The sequence below is a fragment of the Solanum verrucosum genome, unplaced genomic scaffold (genome assembly GCF_900185275.1).
Source record: "Solanum verrucosum unplaced genomic scaffold, falcon-dt-bn FXZP01000210.1, whole genome shotgun sequence".
In the NCBI taxonomy this organism is placed as follows: domain Eukaryota; kingdom Viridiplantae; phylum Streptophyta; class Magnoliopsida; order Solanales; family Solanaceae; genus Solanum; species Solanum verrucosum.
In genome coordinates, this window is record NW_026020045.1 from 3,070,910 (window position 1) to 3,098,442 (window position 27,533).

Here is a 27,533-nt window from a genome sequence, read left to right on the forward strand (position 1 = left end):
AGATATGTTTTAAAGGAACTCAGACGGAACAAATGATGGAAGAAGAATGGGACAGGTGACTCTGGCGTAGGGCGCCAACCCCTCAATTTCAAAGGGTAATTTCTGGCGCACTGTAGGTTCCCCACGCCAGCCTCTCTGGCGCAGATGGGGCGCAATGCGCCACCACTCCTCCAGAAGAATCTGACAAATTTTTCATCTCAATTTTTGGTCCTAATTCACCTATAATTGATTTTCTTCCTAAAAATTTCCTCAGATTTGTAAACCCAATACATGTAAATGAAATTCTACTCAAAACATGAAACTCTCACCTCAAGAACTCATCAAATTCCATTAACAAGGAATGAATAACAAAACCTCAAGAAACTCCTCAAGAACTCAAATCATTCAACCTTAAGAATGAAATTATAGATAAAAATCACATGATTGGTGTGTGGGTGAACGAACCCCACACTATGAGAACTTACATACCTTAAAGAACTAGGTTCTTGGCAAAATCTTAGATGAACGCTTGGAACCTTGGACTTTTTCTCCTCTTGAATCTTCTCTCTAAAGACCTAAACATTTTGGGGATGAATGAAACTGATTCTAATTGGTTTAGACCCTAAATTGGGTTTAATTCACGCTTAGACTAAGTGGGGGTAAGAAAAAGACTAAAATACCCCTCCTTAGTTTGGGTGAAAATGACCTATCTAGAGAGGTTGCACTCAAACAGTCATATCTTTCTCATCTAAACATAGATTTTAACAAACTCAGTGGCGTTAGAAAGAGAACTCAAATATCTTCGATTTGACACCTCATGGGTCTCCTAACTCATCCTGTGCTAAAAATTATGGTAGTTTGAAGTTGACCCAAAACTTAAAAGAACTTACGAATGACTTGGATGAATTTCTCTTTAGTTCTTTTTGGAACTCAAGGTGCTACATCTAGTGACCTTTAACACTTAAGAAAATTTAAATTCCTCGCTAAAAATTCTACTCACAACGAGGAATGGTTTGAGTCTTAGCTCAAAAATTTTCCGAGGTGTTACAATTGCCATCCGTACTAACAAGGATATTCCTCCTCTTTTTCCTACTGCTCAACTTTTTGTAGTCAATTTATATCAATTTTTTTGCTTTAATCCTCATTTAACAACAAGCATAGCTAATTTTACACTTGGACACCACTTTCTACTTCTTTAAACCACATAACCAGATCTCTCTAAGGCCCCGTTTGGCCATGCGATATAGAATCATGATATGGAATCATGAGATGAAATTGAAGTTTTGTTTGAACATGCGATATGAAATTTTTGTGTTGTATATTTTCTCATAAACATAAAAATCTCATAAGTTGTAAAACTATTAAAATAGTCCCAATTGTTTATTCAATCTTATCAAATAAACAAAAAATTATAAAATCGCATAATAAATTATTACAGAGCTATTTGTTCTCCACTTAAGTAATTGTTTCATCTAACTTTAATTTAATAAAAAAAAATTGAACATAAATTGTAGTGTACTAGTCTTAATAAATTATTACAAAGCTATTTATTCTCCACTTAAGTAATTATTTCATCTAACTTTAATTTAATTAAAAAAAAATTGAGTATAAATTGTAGTGTACTAGTCTTTAATATAATCCTCCCACATAGTATGGACAATAATAAATTTAATAAAAAAATTGAACATAAATTTATGTCGGTGAGAATAATAAATTTTATGTCGGTGAGAATAATAAATTTTATGTCGGTGAGAATAATAAATTTTAAAAAGTAATGATGTGATTATAATTAATTTTATTTACATATGAAATAAATGGTTAGTAAACATAAATGTGGGATTATTTTAACAAAATATAAACTCGTGAATCAATTTTTGTATTAAAATATCTTAAATCATGATATGGAATTCTCATATGATTCCTTATCATGGTTTTTGGAGAATATGGAATCACATATGATGATATGGAATTATGAGATGAAATCAGCGTAAAATCGCATGTCCAAACGATGATTCCATCTCACGATACCATATCGTGATATGGTATCGCATGACCAAACGCCTACTAAGTCTTTTTACTTCCTTTTTTCTAATTTCCTTTTTCTTCTCTAAGGTTTTCAACTCAAAGTACATTTAAGGACTCTTTGAATAAAAATACAAACAAGACAATTTGGCTACATAATGTGGCAATACAAAGAAATATGCTATAGGTTAAATTTTTTTTCATGTAGGCATGACAATATGGTAAAAAAATATAGGTTAAACCAGAGAATACATTAATCACATGTAACAACTTCAAATATTGAGTGAATTCCCATGATGTCTAGCAAATTTCATTTTCTAAAGTACCTTTCTCACTAGTGATGAATTTCATCTTTCTAATGCACCTATAAAACTAATCCTAAAAAATCTAATCTTTAAAATAAAATAAAAATAGTTGAATTAACTGGACTATCCTTGAAAAAAGTACAAAAAAATAAAAATTGAAGAACTCAAAATAAAAAATAATAATAAAAATAAAAAGTAAAATAGTACAACAACACAATATATCTAACAACTATCAACACATGCAAGCATCTCACTATGCTCCAAAACAACCAAATAGAAATTTGAAAAAAATACTAGTCTTAAAAACTCCTAAAACCTAACAATATAAAAATAAATACAACTTGATAATGAAACTATACAGAAAAACGAGAGATGAATAGAATGTTATGACATCTAGAAATGCTATAAATGGGTGTAGACAATAAAATTCGCGTTGAGAAAATAATAATTAAGAACGGAAAAATATAGCAAAATTGTATTTATTATTTCAAGTGTGAGTGTTACCATATCTATGATTCCTCTGAATTCGCCTTTTTAAATATAAATTTAAGGGCTTTAAAGCTTGTTCTTGAATCTCAGATGAACTTGAACTTGAACTTTATCTTGATCTTGACTTTTACTTGAATTCAAGGGCTTCAAGCTTGTTCTTGAATCCGATGGTCTTGATCTTGATCATTCTTGAACTTGAATGCTTGAATTCTTAAACTTGTTAGCTTTATAGAGAATTTTATGGCGTTTGTACCATGAATTTTCTCTAGCTTCTTGTTTAGCATTTTCTATCCCTTTTTTGAATTATGAGGACCCCTATTTATAGTTTTAGAATAGAGGAGTTGTGATTGGATAAGTGACATGGTATATGGACTTCATGGAGCGGGCTTGTCATTTTTGACACATGTCATGATCTTATTGGCTTCTTTGTTTGACTTGGCATGCCACGTCATTTGCCACGTGGCACCAAAAAAATGGTCCTTTAGAATGAGATGAAATTGGACTTAGCAAATTGGACTCATCTATTGTAGCCCAAATCAATTAAATTCATATTTATTGGACTTAAATAATTAGCCCAATTATATTAATCCATAATTTATTTGGACTTATATATTTATTAATTTAATATAATCCGAATCATTTTATAAATGTATATTTAATAAATTTTAAATGATTACAGATACGCCCTCCTTCAAGTCTTGTCGATATATTTTATCTTTTAAAAACTACGCTTGAAGCATTAACCGGTTACTAAATTGATCTTGAGTAAAATAAAATAAACTATTCCATGCAATTTATTTATTTAACATTTCACCGATTACTTGGAAGATTCCAATCAATATTAAAAGTATATATATACATATACTGCCAAAACTTCCAACATAGGTATATAGTTCAGGTTAGGGGTGTGCACTATTTGGATTAAACCGAAAAATCAAATCAAATCAAACTGAATTTTAATTTGGATTGAAATTTTGGATTTTTTGTTTGGTTTTGGATTTATAATTTACTTTGTTTGGTTTTTTAGTTTGGTTTCGGATTTAGAAAAATGAAAATCGAAAAACCAAATTATATATATATATTTATTTAGAATTAAGTTGGAGTTAACCACTTTTGTCCCTTTTTAGTTATTTTCATTATGATTTAGTTTTTTTTTTTTTATGTTTGGACATCTATTATTGTCATATTTTTAAGTATTGTGTTTTACGTTTTACTTGTGATTCATATTAAAAAGTATATTTAAGAAATTCAATATTATATATTTATATATAAATTGAAAATATAACTTTATTACGTTTCTAATTATTGACATAACCGATTAACCAAACCGAAAAAACCCAAACCAAAAAGAGAAAAACTAAACCAAACCAAATTTATTTTGGTTCGAATTGGATTACACTTCTTCAAAATCAAAAACCAAAAAACCCAAAACCGAAAAATCGAATGCACACCCCTACTTCAGATGGTCTTTTGAACGGAGGGAGCTAATTTAAGGGCCCACATTTTACTTTTCCTTATTTTTCTAAGATAGGATTACCACTGCTTTAAAATAAAAGATTTCGTCTTCTATTCGTATTGTGATAGAGCCACCGTTTCATGTCTCCAAATTTGTCAAGGATTAGGCTACAAATTATTTCAACGCCACCAACCTTTCCTTGTTTTATTCGAAGTGACCAATCGCCTTAGTTAAAAATGAATTATAATTGAACTAGGAATTATAATACTACTTAATTTCATATTCATATATATGTTTTATTGTCTTGGTAAAAAAATAAATTATAATTGAGCTAGGAATTGTAATCCTACTCAATTTCATATTTATTTATATGTTTTATTGCCCTAGCAAAAAAGGAATTGTAATTGAACTAGGAGAAATATTTTATTCCCACCATATGACATCTATAAATAGACACATTGTCTCCACAATTTTATCTTCAATTACAGATCGTGAGCTACGAGCCTATGACAAAAGGGGCATAATTCAAGGTAATCTCCCTCCCTTTTCCTGATTTTCGTCACTTTTTTACACCTTGATACATCTGTCGTATAAAATTCATATCTCATTCTAGAAAAATCGAAATCATGAACGGTTTAATTTTTCAGAAACTAGACTTCTCTATCTCTAACATATCCAAAATTCAAAATTTAATACCTTCAGAATATTTTTATATGAATTTTTGAAGTTAACTCTAAATTCTATCATGCTGAAAATTTCAGATTTGTGTGCCTTTACTAAAACTCTTATGTCCTGATGTAGGAACGATGAAATCACAAGACGCTTGATTATTTCGAATCTAGACACAAATGTCTACAACATATACGGAATTCAAAATTTAATACCTTCAGGATCATTCCAGATACTATTACAAAGTCAGCTTTAGATTTTGGTGCACCAAATGTATCAGACAAATTTGGTATCAAACTCCTTTAATAATCACAACATATCCAAAATTTAGTATCAAACTCCTTTAATAATGTTCTCGACAAATTTTTTGAAGTTACCTTTAAATTCTGTCACATAGTTTATTTCAGATTTTCGTTGCCTCACAAAATATTTTATATCTTGATGTTGGAACGTCATCACCAAAAAGGGTTGTGATTGTTGGAAAATATATTTCAAGGGTTATTATTACCAGGAAAAATATTGTCTCAAGTCTAACTTAGTAAGCATAGCATACCTTCCAAGTCTCAAACATCTTGATAGGTAACAATCTTTCCTTTACTTGTATTTTTTTTTTTTGTGGATCAACAAAAGCAATATTTATATTTTGCGGAGGCTACACAATGAAAAGCTTTATCACACCAGAATTTGATCTTGAGGGGTGAATGGATGTGTTTAACATCCCCGCCTTGAAGATCACTAACTTACTTTACTAAATTCCAAATACTTGAGCATAAGGTGTGAAGGGATGTGTTTAACATTCCCACCTTGAAGATCACTAACTTGAGGCTTTACTAGAATACTGTGTTTAACGTCCCCGCCTTGAAAAAAAGCACTACTCTCAAGGCTTTACAAGGTCCCAAATACTTAAGCATAAGGTGTGAAAGGATGTGTTTAACGTCCCCGCCTTGAAAATCACTAACTGGAGGCTTTACTAGATCCCGAATACTTGAGCATAAGGTGTGAATGGATGCATTTAACGTCCCTGCCTTGAAGATCACTAACCAGAGGCTTTATAGAATATTGTGTTTAACATCCCCGCCTTGAAAAAAATACTACTCTCAAGGCTTTACAAGGTCCCAAATACTTAAGCATAAGGTGTGAAGGGATGTGCTTAACATCCCCGCCTTGAAAATCACTAACTGGAGGCTTTACTAGATCCTAAATACTTGAGCATAGGGTGTGAAAGGATGTGTTTAACGTCCCCGCCTTGAAGATCACTAACTGGAGGCTTGATAAGATCCTTTTAAGGATAAATTCGCGAAAAGGCCAGCTTAAGGTGCAAAGGGACAAATCTTGTTCACCTTAAGACATGGAAATTTAAAGATCCTTTTAAAAATAAACCCGTTAAAAGACCGTCTTAAGGTGCAAAGGGACAAATCTTGTCCACCTTAAGGCATGGAAATTTAAAGATCCTTTTAGGATAAACCCGTGAAAAGACCAGCTTAAGGTGCAAAGGGACAAGTTTTGTCCACCTTAAGGCATGTCAATTTTTTTTTCACTCCTGTCACGCAAGAGTATAAACTATGTACGGCACACCAAAAAAATAATAATCCATCTAAGGATAAATTCATGAAAAGGCCAGCTTAAGGTGCAAAGGGACAAATTTGTCCACCTTAAGGCATGGAAATTCAACAACATGCACATTTAGAGGATTCGAATACTTCAACTTGTAGACTCAAAGAATTTAAAGACCTCAACTTGCATACTTGGCTAAATTTAAAGAATTCAAGCGTACAGTTAAAGAAACTCATAATTTATAAGGGTTTGCCCCCCTCCATTGACCTATCAATACTTGGTGTAAGTCTGAAGTTTGATGAAATAAAATAAAAATAAAATACTTATGGCCTTAACGTCACGTGACAGATCAAGTGAGAACATGTGGTTTTTTCTTACACTCATGCAACTGAACTTAGGATATATTTTAAGCGCTTACGTACCTCAACGAAGAGGATCAAGTCATAACGTAGTTCTGGGGGAGTGAGTGATTATTTTTTTTGTTGTGCCGTAGACAATTTATATTCTTGCGGGCCAGGAGTGACATGCAGGTTAGGCTCGTACCTTAAAGAGCATAATCTTATTTCAATGGTAGTACCTCTTTAGTAATTTTGCATTAATAGGACCGATCCTTACGCCATCTGCATCAACAAGCTTGTAAGCACCATGTGAATATGCTTCTTGTACAACATATGGTCCATCCCACTTTGAGGTAATTTTACCCCCAGACTTGTGCGAAGTAACGATGGGTCTTCTTACTGCGAGAACTTGGTCTCCAACTGGGAAGCACCTCAAGCGAACCTTCTTATTAAAAGCACGAGATAGATGAGCTTGATTTCATTCAAGGTTTTGTTGGGCTTCTAGCCTCTTTTCATCAAGTGCTTCTAACTCAGCAAGACGTAGTCGAGCATTTTCTCTTCTTGAATAGCAAGCCTTAAGGAAGGTATTTGACGCTCAAGTGGCAGAACTGCTTCAACACCAAAAAAGAAGTGAATATGGTGTTGCTTGAGTTGGTGTGCGGTATGTTGTCCTATATGCCCAAAAAGCTTCTTCCATTCATTCATGCCAATCTCGTTCGGACTTGGAGACAACTTTCTTGAGAAGGTTACATAGAGTCTTATTGAATGCTTCATCAAGACCATTGGCGGCAACATGATACATAGAAGATTTACGCTTCTTGAAGCCAAAGAGATCACAAATCTTGTTCATTAACTTGTTATCAAATGGTTTGCCATTGTCCGTTATTATGTAGCGAGGGATTCCAAAGCGATAGATGATATTCACTCGGATAAAATTTGCAACATTCTCTTTCTTCACTTCTTTAAGAGCAACAACTTCATCCTATTTTGAGAAGTAATTTGTTGCAGCCAAGATGTACAAGTGTCCACTAGAAGATTTTGGTAGTGGTCCCACAACATCCAATCCCCAAGCGTCAAATGGCCAAGATGTGATAGTTGGGTGCAATACTTCGGGAGGCTGATGTATGAAATTCACATGAAATTGACAAGCATCGCACCTCCGAGCATAATCTAAGCAATCCTTTAAATCTTGCAGAGCTTGAATTGCTTCTTCCTCTCCCAAACATCGTAATAGTACACCCTCAAATGATCTTCTATATAATGTGTCCTTGTAGTAAAGGAAGCGTGGTGCATGACGACGAATGTCAGTCCTTCTCCTTGGATTTTCTGGAAGTATCCCATAACACATGTAGTCAATAATGGGTTGTCTCCAATCTTCCTTTGTGGCTTCAGAAACGGCGACGAGATGCTCAAGCTAATTTTCTATATATTCTTCCTCATTTGGCAGTGGTACTATCCATTTTTGACAAATAGTCACTTGTGTTTGATCATGAAGGGTTAGTGTTGAAGATAGGGCAGCCAATGCATCAACTTTCTTATTTTCCGTTCTACGCACAGGTTGGAGGGTTACATCTCCAAGCCATCCTATCAACTTTTGAGCATAATCATGATAAGGACACAATTCAGGCTTTTTCACCTCATAACTTCCCAAGAGTTGGTTGATCACCAACTGAGAGTCACCAAAGACTTGTAAATGTAATTGTTTCATGTCGATGGCCATCTCAAGTCCAAGTATCAACGCTTGGTATTCAACGACATTATTGGAGCAACATTGCTTCAAAGTAAAGGAGAATGGTAGAATCTCTTCTTGTGAAGTGATGAACACTACGCCACTGCCAGCTCCACCAGGATGTGTAGCCCCATCAAATACATTTTCTAAGGGGGTTGAATTTCAATAGACATCGCATCTTCATCAGGAAGCTCTCAGTTAACTCCCAATCATCAGGTATCAGATAGTCTTCCAAGAAATCCGCTAATGCTTGTCCCTTCATAGCTTTCTGAGGGATGTACACAATCTCAAACTGTTGGAATTGGAGGTACCATCTCGCTAGTCGGTCACTAAGGACAAGTTTTGATATAACAAACTTGATGGGATTTGATCTAGAAATAAGGTAGACAACATAAGCTTGAAAATAATGCTTCATCTTTTGAATTGAGAAGACAAGTGCCAAGCACAACTATTCAATTGGTGAATAGTTCAGCTCATTCGACGTCATCGTTCTACTTAAGTAATAAAGAGAGTTTTCTTTGCCTTCACTATTCTCTTGAGATAATAGGGCTCCTATAGATCTTTTTTGTGCCGCAATGTAAAGTATCAATGGCTTTCCAGGTATAGGGGCTGCCAAAACTGGAGGTTTCGCTAGATACGATTTGATACTTTTAAAGGCATCGCTACATGTTTGGTCCCAATTAAAATGAGCACCTCTCTTCATGAGATGACCAAATGGTTGGCATCTTCCCGCTAGATTTGAGATGAACCTCCTCAAGTAGGCTAGCTTTCCTTGGAGACTTTTTAACTCATGAATATTTCGAGGCTCATGCATCTTCGATATTGCATCAACTTTGGCTTGATCAATTTCATTTCCTCGATGTCTCACAATAAAGCCAAGGAACTTGCCAGAAGTAACTTCGAAGGCACATTTCAATGGATTCATCCTTAGTTGATATATTCGAAGCAACTCGAACACCATTCTTAAGTCTTTCAAATGATCACCCCTCTTTCTCAACTTTACCACCAAGTCATCAACATAACATTCAACATTTTTATGGAGCAAGTTATCAAAAATATTTTGCATAGTCCTTTGATATGTGGCACCAACATTTTTTAAACCAAATGGCATCACTTTGTAGCAATAAATACCCTTAGGTGTGGGAAAGGCGGTGAGTTCTTCATCCTTTGGTACCATGCAGATTTGATTATAGCCAGAAGAACTATCCGTGAACGACATCACCTCATAGCCAGTGGCGGCATCAATCATCAGCTCTGAAATGGGAAGAGGAAACTCATCTTTAGGGCATGTATTATTGAGATCTCTAAAGTCAACACAAACTCGAATTTGACCATTCTTCTTCCTCACAGGAACAATACTTGAAATCCAAGTAGGATATTTGACCTCACGAATAAAGCCTGCCTCAATGAGTTTATCAACCTCATTCTCTATCAATGGAACCAAGTATGACCTAAAATGTCTTTGAGCTTTCTTAATAGGACAATAACCATTTTTGACTGCCAACTGATGGACTGCCACTTTAGGATTCAAGCCAGACATTTCTTTATAACTCCAAGCGAAGACATCCCTATATTTTTTGAGTATGTTCATTTAAGCGATTTGTTCATCTACTTCTAGAAAGGCACTAAAGTAAGTTGGCCTTGGGTCTTCATTAGTGCCAAGGTTAACTTCCTTCAAAGGATCTATTGTGGTCTTTACTCCTTCTTCAAGTTCTGGTGGAGCATCTCAAGCATGTGAAGGCCTAGGCAATAGCCAACCGCCACCAATCCGCATTTCCATAAGAAGGGCAAGCAATAACCATATAACTTTTGAAGATGATGTCACTACTCCCAAAAAAAAGCCTTCCGTCTTTAATCAACTTGGAGAACCGACTACAAGAACTTCTGTGTCTGAGAGGTTAGTTCCATTGAAGAAAAACAAGAATCTAAGAAGTTATTTAAAAGTTACAACGCCTGCTTCACATTTGATTCAAAAGGATTTCAAAAGTTTGATTTCTTCTAGAATGAGGCGACAAGTGGAACTTGTGGTTTCATGTAAAGAGGAACTCAAGGCAAAGGCTCACACTGTGGTTTACACTTAGGAGCTCGAGAAAGATGAATAAAGTGTAGGCTCCTCATATCATGTTACAATCCAGAATGAACGCGATTCTTTGCCTCAAATGAAGATTGATGAAGAGTTTTGCCTAGTTGTATCTTCTGATGGGAGTTTCCCTAACGTTGATGGCTCATTAGGGTTGTATCCAGCCTTCACAAGTAACTTGTAAGCATTGGGATCAAAACCTTCTCTTGTGCGCTTTGTAGGGAGTTCTACATCTCGCACTTGATTTTGAGAGGTTGACTTTCCTGGCAGCTTCGAAGACAAGTTTATTGCATCGATTTGTCTGAAAGGAGGAGTTAGCCCTCTAAATACAATTTCTTGAAGGTTATATGATTGACCTTATTCTTTCTTCACTTTTGGCACATAGCGAAGTCCCGAAGTTAGCTTCTTGTTTGAAGACATGATCTTCCCTTTATTAAGAATTGGACAAAGTTCTTTAGTGTCAACTTTTACCTTTCTGAAAGCAACATCGATTCTTTTACTTGTGATCTTATCAGACTTAATTGATTTGACATCATTAGATTTTGTCCCTTTAACAACATAACCCTTCAAATAGAATTTTGCATCGGCAAAATGCGTCTCAACTTCGGTGAAAAGATTATCATCTGCAACTATGTTACTTTCAATCCCGCCTTCAAGATACTTCAAACATTGATAGTAAGAAGATGAGACATTTTATTCTCGTGTACCCAAGGCCTACCAAGAAGTATATTGTATAAAGTCTTTGCATCGATAACATGCATCTATGCTCTTGATCGCAAATCTTCCATGTGGATCTCTAATTTAATAGAGCCTATGGACCTTTGTCCCCCTTGATTGAATCCTTGTATCAACAAACGACTTTCACTAAGTTCTTCAGTCGTGATGCCGAGTTCCTTCAATGTGTGGATAGGCAGAATGTTGACTCCAGATCCTTCATCTATTAAGATTCTATTTATCTTCTTCTCTAGCACGTGACCCACCATATACAAAGGACGATTGTGTAGTGTTTCACGAAATAGAAGATCATTATCTGTAAATGTGATTTTTGTATCACATACATGTGCTTCTTGGGAAGAAGGTTCAATAGGTTTTTCAGAAGGTGAAAGAGACATCATTGATGAGATTTCCCTTGTTGCCTTTTCATCGTCAGTAGGAGACACTTTTGGTGAGGATTCACTCGTTGTTCCTTCTTTCTCAGTAGGAAGAACCTTTATTGTTTCTGCTTTATCAGCATTGAAACATGATGCCTTGACATTGTCTTTAGTAGACTTTGTGTCGAACGAACTTGGTAAGAATTCCTCTAGAGTCATAGGACGTTGGGGTTTTTGGTAATGATGCACTTTTACCTTTGTCCTCTTTGGGCGCTTGATTGATTTCTGCTTCTCTAATTTCTTCACCATTTTCCCTCTAATCAGCTACTCGGATGATTCTTTTCGTAAGCTTGACTTGTTGCGTCTTCGCCTAGTTACAAGAATCCAGCCTTCATCACCATCTATATCAACTTCCTGCTCCAATGACTCTTCTTCATACTTTTCAGATATATATATTTGGGCAGGATCGAGTGAGCCGAACGTGATAGAGAACTGGTTAGAACTAGCCTTCTCATCATCAAGGACAATTTTCTTTTCATTAACCAATCACGTCATTCTATCTTTGAAGATAAAACATTTTTCAAGAGAATGACTCACAAGTCTATGATACTTGCAATAATTTGGGTCATCAGCTTTTCCAGCTTCATCAGGTCGCTTCATTTCTGGCAAGTCAATGAGCTTTAACTCGAGCAACTCATCAAAAATCTCGAAAACGTCAAAATCCAAGAAGGGATAATATTTCTCTTGCATCTCCCTTAGTGTCGACTTTTTATTTGAACGTGCTTGGAAAGTTGTTCTCACATCTTGCTTTATGCCCTCATTCGTGGTTGAACTTCGCAGGCGACACATTAACATTCATGGATTCTTTGTTGTCACTTCTGGGCACAAATTTGCTCCACCTCTTGGGTTTCTGCTTGTCTCTTCCTTTGCGAGGATCATGGACAAAAGTCATATCTTTTCCAGAGGACATGCTCAACTCCATATCATGAGCGCGAGTAGCTAGATCTTCGAAGGATTTTGGTTTTATTCCTTGCAAGATGTAAAGAGGCTCCCAGTTCATTCCTTGGATACACATTTCGATTGCAGAAGCTTCACTAAGCCTATCGTTGCAATTTAGGCTTGCGTTCCTCCATCGATTTATGAAATCTATAACCAATTCATCCTTCTTTGGCGAGTATTCGTGAGTTCTACCATGCTCACCGTACGCCTCGTGCTATAGAAGTGATTGGGAAACTCGTGCTCTAGTTGCTCCCAACTATTAATAGAATTGGGCTCAAGATCCATATACCAATCAAAGGCATTTCCTTTTACAGAGCGGACAAACTGTTCGACAAGATGGTCTCCATAGGTTCCAACATTATTACATGTCTCCACAAAGTGTGCAATATGTTGTTTTGGATTTCCTTTACCCTCAAATTGTTGAAATTTGAGAGGTTGATAACTAGCAGGCATTTTGAAGTTATCAATTCTCGCAGTGTATGGCTTGGCATACATATGAGAAGACTTGGTGGAGACTTCATACTTATCTTTGATAGTGCCTTCAATAAACTCCTTCAAGCGATCGAGTGGGATCATTCCTTCAGAAGAAACTGGCATCTCATTAACAAGCGGTGCTTTCTTCGCAGGATCTCTGATCGCTTGAACTTCAACATCCTTTCCTGGCGCATGAATCGCTTCTCCATCCAAAAGTCCTTTCATCATATCCATCAACTTATCAATTCGAGACTCTTGGTGTTCTACATGCTTTGTCAATCCTTCAACCAACTTCGTCAGATTTGTGAGTTGTTCCTTAGGAGAGGAAGCAACAGTCACTATCGTTTGCATGCTCATTGGAGATGTAAGAGAGTAGCATGGATTGTCGTGTAAGTTAATCTTCAGCGGACTCACGTTACGCAATGCATGTGGAGATAATTCATTAGTTGAATCATAGTTCTCCCTTGTGGTAGAGTTCTTGGAACCAGATTGCTCAAGTAGAGCCAATGTCTTCTTGATCATTTCAGCAACACTGCTTCCTCCTTCTAAAGCATTTGTGGAGGAACTTGCTCCTTTTGGAGTCGAAGACCCAAAAACAAGAGCTGATTCGGACGACACTTGAAGTGTTTGTTGTCCTAGCGTAGCAACCTTGCTTCTCGTAATAGCTCCGAAACTTCCAAAGGTAACACCAAGAATGCCTTCAACTTCAATAGAGAACTTGGAGCTAGTGGGCATAGAGGCAGTTGATCGAGAGTTGTTCTTCATGGAAGTCATCTGGATATTCTTTGATGCTTGAAAAATTGAGATGAGAGGTAGAGATTATCCCACTGGGCGTGCCAAAATTTGTAGACAGTAAAATTCGCGCCAAGAAAACAATAATCAAGAACAGAAAAATATCGCAAAAATCATATTTATTATTTCAAGTGCGAGTGTTACAATCTCTATGATTCCTCTGAATTCGCCTTTTCAAATATAAATTCAAGGGCTTTAAAACTTGTTCTTGAATCTCTGATGAACTTGAACTTGAATTTTATCTTGATCTTGACTTTTACTTGAATTCAAGGGCTTCGAGCTTGTTCTTGAATCCGATGGTCTTGATTTTGATCGTTCTTGAACTTGAATGCTTGAATTCTTAAACTTGTAGCTTTATAGAGAATTTTATGGCGTTTGTACCACATATTTTCTCTAGCTTCTTGTTTAGAATTTTCTGTCCCTTTTCTGAATTATGAGGACCCCTATTTATAGTTTTAGAATAAAGGAGTTGTGATTGGAACAAGATTCCCTTCGGCCAATCAGATTTAAGTGACATGGCATATGGGCTTCATAGAGCGGGCTTGTCATTTTTGACACATGTCATGATCCTATTGGATTCTTTGTTTGACTTGGCATGCCACGTCATTTTCCATGTGGCACTAAAAAATTGGGCCTCTAGAATGAGATTAAATTTGACTTAGCCAATTGGGCTCATCTATTGTAGCTCAAATCAATTAAATTCATATTTATTGGAATTAAATAATTAGCCCAATTATATTAATCCATAATTTATTTGAAGTAATACATTTATGAATTTAATATAATCCGAATCATTTTATAAATGTATATTTAATAAATTTTAAATGATTACAATGGGAAATATATTTCATCCGCCCTATACTTAAAATAATATACTCACCTTAATGCTCAAATTAATAAAAAATAACTGTGAAGAAAGAAAAAATCCAAACTCTCTGGTCTACTCATGCTCCATGTCGTAGTCATCTCCATCAGACTAATCATTTGAGTCCTCTTGTACTACCTCCTTCTTTATGGGATGTTATCATTTATGGGCTCTTTAAAGTCTTGGCCTATGCAGTGTCGCTCCCCTATTTCGAACCAGCCGAAACAGTTCACAACATAATATTGTCGACACTTTGATTTTTGAAAAAATTGTTTTGTTTTTATTTTCGAGTCACCACCTAAATTTTAAGGAAAATATTAAGAAAATCATTTTTTAAATATGTAAATATAAATTCTGTTTTGATTTGCGAAATCAATGAGATTCTGAGTAAGGATTTTGGTTACTCAAGGGGAAGGTATTAAGAATCTCTCAAAGCCTATCCGAAGATAGTCCTTAAACTCAATTTAGAAAAATATAATTAGGAAAACTTGTTTATTTATTTTCTTTAAAATCAATGGTAAGTAAATTTTATTAGTTTAAGAAAAGAGTAAAATACAAGGTACGACATATATGTCTATCAAATAAAATTATTAGTAGTATGTTTATCATACGGTAAAAATAAATAAATAAATGTACTAAAAATGTATGACAATTTTATATGTTAAAAAATATATATTTGTCTTTTATAAATGTATCCAAAATAAATGTTGAGTTTAAAGGATATGAAGATTTGTCATTTTTTTTATATATAAAATTAAAGTGTAAAGGAAAATAAAATAAAACAAGATAGAATAGTAGTATGTGTGACTATGTATGATAGATAACTTTCAATAAAAATACATAAAATGGAGTTTCCAAACAAATAAATAAATAAAACAAATAGTAATAATACTTAATGTCAAAATACTATATGAAGTTTGCGATCTTAAATATATTTATTGCAAAGTATAGTATATTCATGTATGTTGTTTTTTAAAAAAGCGTTTATTATTTTATTTACATGTAGGGACAAATTGACGATAGATTAGATGTAGTAAAATAATATGTATATTTAAGTGTAGGGATTTATAACTTATAAAAGATAAATAAATAACAATCGTAAAAGGGATAGTAGATAAACATAAGGGATAAGGGTCTGAAAAATACCCCAACTTTGGTCAGATTTGCTGTTGCGATACTAAACTTTCATAAGGACCTATTACCTCCCTAGACTATTTAATACTGTATTTTTTTTACCCCTGAACTATTTAAAAATGTATTTTAAAGGTATATATGTGCCCACGTGGACACATTATTATTTATAATTTTGCATTATTTTTTATGTCCACGTGGGAAAATATATATGTTTAAAATACGGTATTAAGTAGTATAGGGAGGTAATAGGTCCTCATGAAAGTTTAGTATCGCAACAACAAATCCGACCAAAGTTGGGGTATTTTTCAGACCCTTATCCCTAAAAATAATATGTTATGTAGACAAAAATATAAAATTTATACCTTTATGTGTATGACCATATATATGTATGTACCTTGTATTATGAACCCGTTGACATATCTAAAATCTTGAAAATAGCATGTTAAGAGATTAAAATATTTTAGCAATATGTGATTTAAAAAATAGAGATAGTAATAATAGTAAATATAATTTCTTCATAAATGGGTTGTTATAAAGAATATAAAAATAGGCCTAACTATTGAGACGTATTCTATAGTTACATTTATTTTGTTAAAAAATAAATATATAAGCCTACTTCCCTAATTGTTTTCTTAAAAAGTATGTATGCCTAAAGGGAAATATCTTATCCATAAATATATTTTGAAAGGGTAATTGCTTTAGCCTTTAAAGTAGTTTCAAATTTATTTGGGAGTTTTAAATGATGAGTCTTTCTATCCCTTAAGATAAAGGCCTAAGAGAATGTTATAAATAAAACTTAAAATGTTAACCCCATTTCCAAAAATATTTTTTTTATCATTTGTTCTAAAAGTATTTCCACTAAATTCACCAACAAATAATATTAGCTCACATAAACAATCTTCAAAAAAAAAAAAAAAAGACAAGCGATTTAATATATCAAAATTTAAGAGTTATGTAGACATAAATAATGGTTAGTCAACAAATCAAAAATAATATAATCAAAATCGTAAAAGGGAAGACTAAAGAATGTTAGACTCCTATTTCACGAGACTCCGAGTATTGCGAGGATTCTAATTACCGTTGGCCTAATATTTTAGGCCACAACGAGTTCCAATGTAGAAACTCTAGCCCTCTGGTTATACATGAAACATAAGAAAAGAAATAAGGGATAAAAATTAGAAACTTAATTCCAGATGAGTGAAATAAATAATAAGTATTATGCTTCGAAAAAAAGGAATCAAAAGAAAGTTAGACAGTTATGTCTCATATATAGAACCAATAGTAGCATGCCAAGAGATGACGTCCTCAATTACAAACTAAATGTGTCTATACCCTCTCATGTATGCTTGGAAATAATATCATGTTTAAGTGTAATTTCAAGGGGGCAAAGTGATGCTATCTCTACATATTATGAAAACAGTAAAATTCTACCAGTCCTATTACTCCAAAAACATAAAAAATTTAGACATCAAACTGCGTTAAGCTTGTAAAATATTGTTAATGACATAATGGTCATTCATAGTATTAAATCTTGTAACTTCGATTCCTAGCTAGCTCTACTTCAAAATGTGCAATGATCATTCAAAGTTCAAACTAATACCTAAAAGTAAAGTTTGTTTACGTCAACTTAATGCTCATAGGATTAAAGCACAAAAATCTATAAATTTCAAAGACAACCAATTATACAGAAAGAAGGTCATATCTAGCATAACAAAATTGTTACTAGTTCATTTCACTTGTTAGTCAAAAGAGGAATACAAATGGCTCTAAACAAAGAAGAACATAAACATACTCCAACAAAGTAGAAATCTTAAATGGTGAACTATAAGTTGAACTAAGTTCACTCTAATCTGGAAAGAACTTCAACTAAGCAAAAGGTTTGAAATCAGTGACTGCAACATTCTGCTGCGAGTTATATAGATCACGATAATTGACCATGTAAGCATACAATCTGCCACAAATAGGTACACATAACAAAATGGTATTCAAACCATGTCTAAGAACTCATCAATGAAAATTATATCAGATTTCTATTAACTTAAAAATTGCAAAATTTAAGACATGCTAGTTAACATAAAAATGAATATTATTTTACCCGTATAAAAGTTTCTCTCAGAAAGCTCAATATTAGAACAATCCCTTGGAGATTTTGATTAAAAAATAATAATAAATAAATAAATAAATAAGAGAAACTAGGGACGATAGAATGATAAGGCAAAAATATATTCAACTGATTGCACATATCTAAGAACATAATAGCATACTAGTTTCGACTCGACAAGCTTCTTTAAAAGTAATCCCAGTACTTTGGTTTCCATACAACAAAACCATATTTCTTTTGATAGAACTCAATTCTAACAGAGCAAACACTAAATTTATAATCACCGTCCATTCAATAACCGGCTTTAAAACAAAGTATTCAGCTTAAATTTTGTTAACATATGAACATGAACCATATTTTTGAAACAACGGCCGCCTGTTGGGACAGACAACTGGAAGAAAATTTGAACACAAAGTTGAGAACTTTTAAACTTTTATTGTAACTAACATTCCAAATTTTTGAAAATTTAATGCAAATGAGGGCATTCTTTGACAAAACTATAGAGATTGAGACACACTACGAATCTGGAAAACTTAAACAAGAAGGAGACATCATGGCGTAGAGCAACACGTAGTTATGGACCTCTAAAAAAAGCTATGGCAGGGACTAACAGATCAACACGACATCTGATTTATGGGATTTTCAGAATAGGTAGAAGGATCAGAAGCCATTTAGATACAACAATGAGATATGTGAATAGAGAAAATCAAGTAGTTACACCTAGAAGATAATGAGATAATTCCACATACAACTATCATATTAGTTAGTTTCTGCAACTCCTACGCCTATTTAAAATGATGCCGACAGTAGCAAGCCAAGTGAACCCAAACGACTTCTAGTCTTTTGCCTAATGTGAAACTCAAACATGGATAATGAAGAACAAAACCCAACTAGGCTAGAATTTTTGGAAGAATTAGATTATGGAACTCAAATAGGTAGACCAAACGTGCAAAGAACATGACAATTGAATCCAAACTATCGAGAAGCTGACAATTAGGCAACATGAGTAAGGTATACCTCTGTAAACAAATATTAAACAACCAAATATGTCGTTACCAAGATGCTACAACCAACAAACCCAATACAATTATTCAATATTTACTCATAACAACAACAGACACTCGGTCGGTAGAGGATCACCATACATTCAAACAGTAAGACTGTGGAGAACTACGAAAAATATCCAGATGAATACAAAATGATGGAAGAGAAAAAAAAATCTAAAGAGCAAGACAATATTTACATTTAGAGAAACAAAAACACACACATAATCAGATTGGTAAATCAACAGTCCCCTCATTGACACTAATCTTTACTAACATTTTTTATACCAGAACGAATTCAGATGGGCAAAATTGAGATAACGACATAAACTACATTCTTATATCCAGAAAATGAAAACAAAATGTAAGACGAGGGTGATTACTGACCTTGTGTAGAGTAGCAAAGAAGAGCTTCGACGTCAAGAATTCGACTTAAAACTTTCTCGAACTTGAGGTTGAAACTGAAAAGGGAAGGATAAGGAGACAAGCGATTTTAAACTCTAAAGCTTTGTGCTAACCTTTTGTTTCTTGCGGACACTCTCTGTTTGTTATTGCATCTTTTCATTTTTGATGGATTTTTCAGTCGATTCTTCAATTTTCTCACTTGTTTTTCTCACTATTTTTTTTGGATCATTTCTTCTCTGTTTTCAGAAGGAATCAAATGGCTCCTTTTATAGCCAAATCGTAACCTCTATTGGCCTCAAGAATTCAAATTTTGAATTCTTGGAAAGCCAAAGCGGAAGGACTAATGATGAAGGGGATGAAAAATCATCTCGAATCGTCTTGGATTAATATGGCATTTTTCGGTGGTCCAGAGCTGTTCTTTTGACAAGGAGATGGGGATCACGTGGGGTGGTGATGGGAGAGGACATTCTGGCATCTATGGAGAAAGCTAGCTAGCGAGTAGTCTGAGAGAGAAGGTGGGCGGCGTGATGGGCAACGATGGGAGAGAATGGAGCAAACGAGTTCTTGGCGTCTGGAAAGGTGAAGAGACGCATTGATTTTTCAAGGCTACGAGGCGCGCTTCTGGGAAAAAGAGTATAGGGCGGTGGTAGGGGAGAAGAACGTGATGTCTGGAAAATAGAGTAAGGGTAGCGTATGAGTCTATGTTGAAAAGTCTTTGGTTTGATCTAGGCCGTTTGATCGAATGGTTAATAAAAATCAACGGTTAAAAAAGATTAATAATATATATATATAAATTAATAAAATATGAATTAATTAAAGCCATTGGATTAAATCGGATGGTTATGATTTAAGTTGAAAAGCACAATCCATGTGCTTCCTACGTGGCACACACGGATTGACTGAATTAAAAAAGACTTGGATTGCCAATTTTTTTACTCAAATTAGGTCCATTTAAGTTGTAACCTCTTCTTTATTAAATAGCCCTAATTTATTAAATTAAAAACAATTATTTTGCCAGACTAGCTTATTTTATAAACTTAGTCATTCTAAAAATATAATTAATATAAATTAGTAACTCATTAATTAATTAAGCTTCCCTAAACAAAATGCCGACAAATATTTATCGCAATAATAGAAATTGTATTTAATTAGAAAAACCGAGTTAACCCTAAGAAAAAATATTTATTTGACTTGAAAATTCAAAAAATGAGAAGTAAGTAGTAATATTTATATAATATATTTAATTTTTTTTTATAAGACATAACATTTATGAAATAAATGTTTCAAATAAAATAAATAATTAAAAATCTTTTTGTGTTCCTGCAAAAATTTCATAACATATATAGTATGATTATTATTATTAGATTATTATTAGTTAAATGTGAAGAGCCAAAATTGGATGTCAACAGCTTGCCCCTTTCTTTGTCCATGGAAGAGAGTAAAGAAGACGTGGACAAAGAAATATTGACACAATCCAATTTTAGGCGACCCACCAAAATACACTTTGAGCAATAACTTGGCAAGAATGTTTATGAAGTTATTGCCAAACTCTAGCTTCCGAGCTGCCTACATATCTCATGTTTCATGAGAAATCAGGCCACATGTAGTTCGAGAGTGTAGGAACACAACAAATTTTTATTAAAAATTTTCCCCAGTATCGAATTATGGTAATACTTAAATCTTTTGGTGGTGAGGTATGAAGAGATTAGCACGAATAGAAGGACGAGATATAGTTCTAATAAAACGTGAATGAGAAATGCTCTGTAGCAATTTCTACTGAAGACCTATGGTAGAGGGATGAATTTTCAAAATGAAACCCAGTGTCGAGTTATAATAAACTGAGACATGAAAGATCTATAAGTAAGATTTAAATCTGAACTTCTGAAAATCGAGTCGATTTTAGTTTTGAAAGTGAATCCTTGACGTAGCTAGTGATGCTTGACATTGCACTAACTTGCCCCAGTTTGCTGCTTAGAGGGAGTTCCTCGTTGTAATGCGTTGTCCTGCAAAACATGTAAAAAGGTGAAAAGTACCTGTTGCGGTTAAAAAGAATTTATAAATTGAAATAGTAATGTAAAGAGTAGAGTGTAGATGTTCAAACGATTGTTGATGTCTCATTTCTGTGTTGTGAATGTGATATAGGTAAAGTAACTTGTAATGTAGAGGCCCTCGACTAGCGGGGCTGTTGTAATGTAAAAAGCTGCATCTGACTGTGTAGAGCTTCTAATGTAGAGGCCCTCGACTGGCAAGGCTGTTGTAATGTAAAAGCATGTGTCTGACTGTGTAAAACTTGTAATGTAACACTTGATTGTTGGAGTATGACAGTGTCACTGAGCTTGCATGCCCCCGGTCGGTGGAGCTTCGGTGACGTCACTACGATGTTAGTCTCCGATTAGCGGAGTGTTGCTTCTTTTGCTTATATATAGGCTCCGATTGGCGGAATTAGATTGATGTTTTCTGTGTACAGCCTCCGGTTGGTGGAGTTTGACGATGTTTGCTATGTACAGCCTCCGATTGGAGGAGTTTGAGTGACATTTGCTATGTACAGCCTACCGTTGGCGGAGTTTGACGATGTTTTCTATGTACAGTCTCCAATTGGTGGAGTTATTTTGATAGAAAGCTAACTATTCTATTTTTCGACGAGGGGCCCCTCTCTTTAGTATTTGGTCTGGATCTTGAGCGTACTGGCAAAAATGAAATGTTCTTAGATATAAGATGCAAGTTGAAGTACATTCGGGAAATAAAGTAGGGAAAAAGTATTTTTGCTCATAATTGTGAGAAGTCGAGTGGCGTTTCTGGTCATGCCCTGAGACTTGATGTTATTTTCCTTGATTCATGTGTTCCTGCACTTAAAGAAAATTTTAGTTTGGGAGGGGGTGTTGATTTGTTTCGACTCGCAGACTGAAGCCTTGTCACTGGAATCCTTCGACTTCTTCTTAGCCTGTATGTAGTTTCTTAACCTAGAGACTAAGTAGGTGGAAGATTAGAAAAAATATTTTTGAAAAAAATTAGCTTGTTTTTTCTAGAAAATAAGTATACTACGTATATATTAGGTATATATATATAGTAATTCTCCAATATTTTTAGATTATGACATTCCGAAGTCCATAGAGCTTTCCAGTTTGTTGACTATATCCAACATAGTCTTCTCGCTTTTAGCCTCATGGTGAAGCTTCCCTAGCTCATTTGCAAACATTGCGACGATCGAGATTCTTCAGATTTTGAGGTTACGCTAACTATGAGGAAGTGCTTCTTAAGGGTAAGAAAAAAATGGAAATTATGCAGAGAATTGATCTAGCCTGACTCAGGCTGCCTACGTATCCCCAAAATAGGAATCAGATTATAACGTAGTTCGAATACAAGTGCGAGAAATAGAAGTATGTAATGCAGTGACCGAGCTTGATTCAAGCTGCCTACGTATCCAAATGGAATCATGTCGTAATGTAGTTCAAATACAATACGAAAGTGAAAAATATGAAATGGAATGACCGGGCTAGACTCAGGTTGCCTACGTATCCAAGTGGAATCAGGTCAGGACGTAGTTTAGATTACATTAAGGATGAAAAAAAGAATATGCAATGGAAAAGTAAGAATATGTAATGCAATGATGGGGCCTGACTTAGGCTTCCTACGTATCCAAGCATAATCAGGTCAGGACGTAGTTCAGATTCAAACGGAAAGTGAAAAATATGAAATGCAAGGGCCCGAATCCGACATGGATTTCCTACGTATCCCACTGAGGGAATTCAGGTCGAGCGTAGTTCTAAATACATGGAAATGATGATTTTGGGTTTTCTAAGGGAGATCGGATCTGATGTGGGTTGCCTATATACCCCGCCGTGGGAAGTCAGGTCTAGACGTAGTTCTGTTACATCGAAAAATGCAAAAGTACCAGAAATAATCGCTAATCTTGAGGTCTTCAGATGTAGTATTTCTTGATGGCGTCTGAATTGATTGGCTTTGTGCTCACTCTGCCGTCCATTTCTGCTAAGATTACCGCTCCTCCAGAGAGTACTCTACGAACCATGTAGGGTCTTTGCCAATTTGGTGCAAATTTCCCTTTGGCTTCTCCTTGGTGATGAAAGATCTTTTTCAATACTAGTTTCCCTAGTGTGAACTGTCGAGGTTTGACTTTCTTGTTGAATGCTTTGGTCATTCTGTTCTTTTAGAGTTGTTCATGACAAACCGCGCCCATCCTCTTTTCATCGATGAACATCAATAGTTCATGCCTGTTACGTATCCATTCTTCATCGTCCAGACCAACCTCTTGGATAATCCTTAAAGATGGTATTTCCGCCTCGGCTGGTATTACTGCCTTCGAACCATAAACTAACATATAAGCAGGTTCCCCAGTTGACGTTCTGATTGTGGTGCCATAACCGAGCAAAGCATATGGTAGCTTCTCATGCCATTGTCTATGACTGCTCACTATTTTCCTTAAAATCTTCTTGATAGTCTTATATGCAGTCTTAACTGCCCCATTCATCCGTGGGAGGTAAACCGTGGAATTTCGATGAGCAATCTTGAACCTTTCACAAGTTTCCTTCATAAGATCGATGTTGAGGTTGGCCGGATTATCTGTTATGATTGATTATGGAATTCCAAACTGACAAACTATGTTATTGCGAACAAAGTCTGCCACCACCTCCTAGTCACTACCTTGTATGTCGAAGCTTCGACCCATTTTGTGCAATAATCGATAACCACCAGGATGAAACGATGTCCATTTGACGCGAGAGGCTCTATGGGTCCAATAACATCCATGCCCCAAGCGGCAAATGGCCAAGGGGAACCTATCACATTGAGCTCATTCGATGGAACCCATATAAAATCTCCATGCACTTGACACTGATGACACTTTTACACATACCGGATGCTATCTCTCTCCATGGTCATCCAAAAATATCCGGCTCTTAGAATCTTCTTTGCCAAAGTGAACCCATTCATGTGAGGTCCACATGTTCCTGCATGTATTTCTTCCAAAAGCCTTGTCGCTTCTGCAGAGTCGACACACCTCAGCAATCCTAAATCCCAAGTTCTTCTATATAGGATTTCTCCGTTAAGGAAGAAATGATTGGCCATCCTCTTCAAAGTCCGTTTCTGCTTGCTTGTAGAATTTTCAGGATATTCCTGTGCTTCTATCAATCTTCTGATGTCATAGTACCAGGGTTTTCCATCCTGATCCTCATCTAAATGAAAACAGTATGCATGTTGATCATGTATCTCTATATCAATAGGGTCGATGTAATTCTTGTCTGGATGTTGAATCATCGAGGACAATGTTACCAAAGTATTGGCAAACTCATTTTGAGCTCGAGGGACATGCTTGAACTCAATCCTTGTGAATCTCCTACTCAACTCTTTTATGTATTGCAAATAAGGAAGGATCTTGACATTCTTTGTGGTCCATTCTCCTAGCACTTGATGAACCAACAAGTCGGAGTCTCCTATCATCAATAGTTCTTTGATATTCATGTATATGGCCATTCTGAGTCTGAGAATACAAGCTTCAGATTCTGCCATGTTGTTGGTACAATAAAACCTGATCTTGGCTGAGATCGGGTAATACTGACCTGTTTCTGAAATTAAAACTGCTCCTATTCCAACTCCAATAAAGTTGGATGCTCCATCAAAGAACATTCTCCATCCATCATATGACTCTGATATGTCCTCTCCTACAAACAAAACTTCTTCATCAGGGAAGTAGGTCGTGAGTGGCTTGTAATCCTGGTCCATCGGGTTTTCTGTGAGGTGATCAGCCAGGGCTTGTGTAACACCCCGACTTTTCAAAACATCTAAATTAACTCGTATCTCCGTAGAAAGACAAGGAGGGTGAGTAATAAATTAAGAATGATGTGGTATGTCATATTTTAAGTGTTCAAGGTTTGTATCTCAAGTTTTGAAGTTAGGTAAGTGGCAAAATAAAAGTAGGCGAAAGTTATCGTAATTTCCTTTTTAGAGATTTCTCTAAAATTTCGGTCAAATGTCTTGGATGATTTCTCCCAATATATAAAGATTTAGAAGGACTTTCACCCGTTAAATCGAAGGTCTACGAGTCTAGTTTGCAATGCACAAAACTCCGTATCCAACCGACATCGGAGTAAAAAGTTATGAGGGTTTTACTACGGACTGCCGGGGAAGAATCCGGGTTGGGTAAAAAATGTGGTATATCGGCTTAATCAACGTTTTAAGCCATGAAAACATTTCTTTTCACTTCCAAACTAGAAAGAAAGCTTAAGAGATGGTTCCTATGGAGGGAGTTCTTGCATGATGAAGTTATTGGTGTTTCTTCAAGGTTTACACTTGGTTAACTAAGGTGCATTTCAGCTGTGTATATATAGTGATTGTGAAGCTTAGGACATAAGGAATAACTTTCGTGAAGGAACTACGGTCTTTCAAGCGTTCATTGGAAAGGTACGTTAAGGCTATTCCCTACTTACGACATGTTTCCTTAAAGCTTACTAGCAATGTAATTGGGTTGTTATCCTTGTTACACTTGTAGCCATTATTGTTAATTGTTGGCTGCTTGAGTTGATATAATCCTCCCTTGTCGGGATTCTTATTCAGTTAGTAGTGTCCCTATGTTGGACCCGACTTAGAGGCTATTTGTATAGGTTGGTTATAACTAAATTATTGTTTCCCTTGGGGCTATTGTGGTTAGCTGTAGGAATATGATCTATGCCTAGAAGTGCTATGTTCTGCCTACAGGGCTCTATGGATGCCTAAAAGGGTTATGAGTTGCCTACGGGGCTATATTGATCCCTAGAAGGGCCATGAGTTAACTACATGGCTATATTGACGCCTAAGAAGACTATGTGCTTCCTACAAGGCCATGTTACTGTCTAAAAGGTCTATGAGTTGTCTATAAGCTATGTTGATGCCTAAGAGAGCTATGTCCTGCCTACGGGGCAATATTAATGCCTAAGAGGGCTATGTGACTACCTACGAGGCTAGGGGACTATCGATAGGAGTATATAGGCTGATTGGCACCTTCCGGGCTTATGAGGGCCTAAGTAGGTGGTCTTGTGTGCTGTTTATACCTACCGATCTTATGGGGGCTTGGTTAGGTTGTTGTTTTATTATTTTGATAAGTTTAGATTTTGGAGCAGGTCAGTACACTTATCTTATCCTTGATTTATTTATCAGATTATTCCAGTAAATCAGGATACCTCCTCATAGTCTATTGCCTTTCATACACTGTACATTATTTCGTACTGACACCCCATTGCCTGGGGGCACTGCATTCATGCATGTAGGTCCTGACAAATGACCGAGTAGATCTTCTCAGCATCAAGATTGACTTTAATCCGGTTGGCTAGCCCTTTTCCTCCGGAGCTGCCAGAGTTGGGAGGTTTGTTACCTTTTATTGTATATATCTTTATGGATAGGATGGGGCCCTGCCCCGCTAATCTTTACTACTCTTAGAGGCTTGCAGACTAGTGTGTGGGGTGTATATCTACGTTATGGCCATACTAGCCTATGTTGTTGGTTTGCTGAAGCTTGTGAGTTGTTTGATGTATTGTATTGATATATATACCTGTTTTTAGTTTGGGTATAGATATCATGGTGGCCTCGACGACCCAATCAGGACTTCTGTGCTAGTTGGTTATTTATTTATATGATCTCCTGTGATTAGCTGTTTCTTTTATAGATCAGTTGACAGGGGCCTTGCTGGCCGAGGGCCTAGTTTCAAGTCGAAATATACTTGTTTGTTTTCTTGATTGCGTGTGGCTACCATGTGCTAGTAGCAAATGGTTCAACAGGATCGACTCGGGCCTGAGTTTTGGCATTAGGATCCAGTTGTGCTCCTCGAGTTTCAGGTGTGACAAACTTGGTATCGGAGCAACGTCGTATCCTAGGGAGTCTGCAAGCCATGTCTAGTAGAGTCTTGTTTATAAATGTGTTGTGCACCACATCCGATAAGCAAGACGCTACCGGGCATGTTAGAATGATTATCCTTCTTTTGCTCACCTCGTGCTATAGAGCGGTGTTTTAAGGGTTGAGGATT

General features: G+C 35.6%; 1 pseudogene; it reads right to left on the minus strand.

Annotated features, from left to right (window-relative positions):
- The window catches only part of LOC125821725 (uncharacterized), a 106,847-nt pseudogene that overhangs the window by 55,577 nt on the left and 23,737 nt on the right, over positions 1–27,533 (minus strand).